The sequence below is a fragment of the Schistocerca cancellata genome, chromosome 5 (assembly GCF_023864275.1).
Source record: "Schistocerca cancellata isolate TAMUIC-IGC-003103 chromosome 5, iqSchCanc2.1, whole genome shotgun sequence".
NCBI classification, from domain to species: domain Eukaryota; kingdom Metazoa; phylum Arthropoda; class Insecta; order Orthoptera; family Acrididae; genus Schistocerca; species Schistocerca cancellata.
The window spans coordinates 729,683,856-729,686,595 of NC_064630.1; the positions used below are offsets into that span (position 1 = coordinate 729,683,856).

General features: G+C 39.9%; 1 long non-coding RNA gene across 1 annotated transcript; it reads right to left on the reverse strand.

Annotated features, from left to right (window-relative positions):
• Positions 1-1,274: 1,274 nt before the first annotated feature.
• On the reverse strand, positions 1,275-1,969 carry LOC126187511 (uncharacterized). Its single transcript, XR_007537749.1, has 3 exons — positions 1,881-1,969; positions 1,612-1,722; positions 1,275-1,435 (listed from the first exon to the last, which is right to left on the reverse strand). It is a non-coding gene; the product is annotated as an uncharacterized LOC126187511 (long non-coding RNA).
• Between the last annotated feature and the right edge of the window lie 771 nt (positions 1,970-2,740).

Sequence of the window (2,740 nt, forward strand, 5' to 3'; positions counted from 1 at the left end):
AAAGCGCAGTTAGCACTGCCATCTGTAGGCCAAAGTTCGTACTACGTCCATCTCTGCGGTACGCTATCGAGTCTAACTGCGATTTCCGTGACAAGTCGCAACTAAGAGTCGCAAGTAGCAACTAAAAAGCGCAGTTAGCACTGCCATCTGTTGAGCAAAGTTCATACTACGCTATTCGCTACCGAGTCAAACTGCGATTTCTGTGACAAATCGCAACTAAGAGTCGCAAGTAGCAACTAAAAAGCGCAGTTAACATACTTTTCCTAGTGTCATCTGTTGACCGACGTACGTACTTCGGTATGAGAGCCTTGTGCCTCACGAGATCGATGTGCTGTGTGTGCATATGAAGGGCTTATTTCAATAGTGGTACAAGTCCATTTTTGTTAATTTTGAGATATAGAGTCGTAAAGTTAAATGAGCGCTGAAAAATCTGCAGTTGAGATACCAGAAATATTCAAGCATATGGCTTCTTGCTAGAGATGAACCTTTATTTATGTTTGTTTGGATCACTAATTTCAGAAGCATTATAGACAGAAAAGTGGAGGTAATGGACTTGTACCACTATTGAAATAAGCCCTTCATATTATATGACGACATGCACATTCAGCATCAGTTATGGTTGGTCAAATTCTGCTGTGACTCTGAATGTATTATATTAATAAGAAGCAACATTGCCTTTTTCTCCTGAAAATATCAAGTAACGTAACAAATGTGTTTGATTCTGCTTCCAATATGACAGTTTTGGTTAATACTCCACATGCCTACAGGTCTTTTCAATGTTAACACAGCAGAACTCAGACATCTGTATAAGTGTAGAGAAATGAAAACAGTCATATGAATGCCTCACTTCTGTTCCGACACAGTTCAAGACTCGGGAGAAAAGTTTTACACCTGGTGTTCTACATGGCAACTTCACACACAAGAACTTTTTGCCGACACTACTACCACCTACATAAGTAAGCTTTTCCTGTGTCACTTTCAAGTAATGCACTTAAGCTATTCCTGATTTAACTGGAAGATCTGTACTTCCTACTTTCATATCAACAGCCTCAAAATGCATATTGTAGACTTCGGGATATGTTACAGGTCAGTGTCACACCAAGATTGTGGAGAAAGGGGGGGGGCGGCATGTCACTCTCCAACAAGTGTTTACCAATAAGTAAGTGGCGGAAAATTATGGGTATAGGACGGCTTAAACATGTTGAAAATGAGATTTTTATTATTCACTCACTGTATTTGACATTTATTATTCCTTTAAAATCGCACAACAACTTCAATAAAACACAGTTTAATCATTCACACACTTATTTCACAATTATTTCACTTTTAAACTGCAAATCCTCTAAGAGCTGTCTTGAATCTTCACGAGTCTCTCTCAACAGCCTTGATGTGGATAGATATGTACAGCAACCAGTAATCAGAGTCAGAACTGTGTCTGCAGAAACACAAGGATTATTAAACAATTTTTTCTGTCACTAATTACTAGCAATATAATTGACAGAGTAGATTGCTAATATTTGCTATATCACATTTGCTAATATTTGCTATATCACATTCGCAAGAACGATCTCACTGAAGTAATTAAGTCCATCGAAACGCTTAGAAACTAACCTCTCGTCTGACGAAAACGGTCTAAAGACGCAGTGGCAATTTCTTCAGATCTGTTGACAATGATATTTTGAATTATCACTTTACTGAGTGACTGAAATGTAGTTCAGGTACCTATGAACATAACAATATGTTAGAATTCATTTTCTAAACACGAACTATTACGGTACTGTACGGCTACTTACATATTAATTACACTATTAATATTTTCACAGTTGTTTCTTTAATACAAAATTAAAGCCAACGGAAGAATAAACGTAAAACATACTTACCAATGACAGGTTTGTTGAGATGCAATTTTCTGTGTGGACAGATGTAACTTTTTCATACGGTGGTACGTCGCAGAAATCGCAGGAGTCACAGAAATCGCAGAAGTAGCAGAAGTCACAGAAATCGCAGAAGTCGCAGAAGTAGTAGAAGTCGCAGAAATCACGGAAGTAGCAGAAGTCGCAGAAATAGCAGTGGCGGAGGGATACGCGACTTAGGTTCCTTAACTGCGACTCTTAACTGCGACAAATCACAGTTAAGAATAACAGATACTGAAAAGTAGCATTCACAGAAATCACTGATATCGGAAAATCGCAGTTTAGCCCATCACTAGTGTGGCTAGTGCAGCCGAAGTGCTTCGTCTCCCAGATGCCTCAAAGCGACCCGAAGGTGTTCGGAGCACTTCGGTTGCAATATCGTTGCTCTTATGTTTCTCAAAACTGGTGAAATTTAATAAACGAAAACGATAGACCCGTTGCGTAACCATGAGAGACTGTCATACTGAAAACTGGATTAAATATAATGAACGGAATATAAACAATTAATAAGAGAAGCTAGGCGTTTTGTCGCCTACGATCCGAACGTGTCGACCAATCAGAAGCAAGTTCAGTGGAATTGGCGGACTCTCCCACGGGACTGGTACCATCTGTCGCTTGTATCTCACTCCACTTTTGTACCATACGCTACTTCGAGTATATCAAGCTGCATCAAGGCGAGCTTCTAGCGAAATAAAATACTGGCGGCCACAGCCGGGAATATCACAGGGGCACCGAGGATGTTCTCGCGTACGTCGGCCGTCGTAATTTAATGGCTTCAAATGGTTCTGAGCACTATGGGACTTAACATCTATGGTCATCAGTCCCCT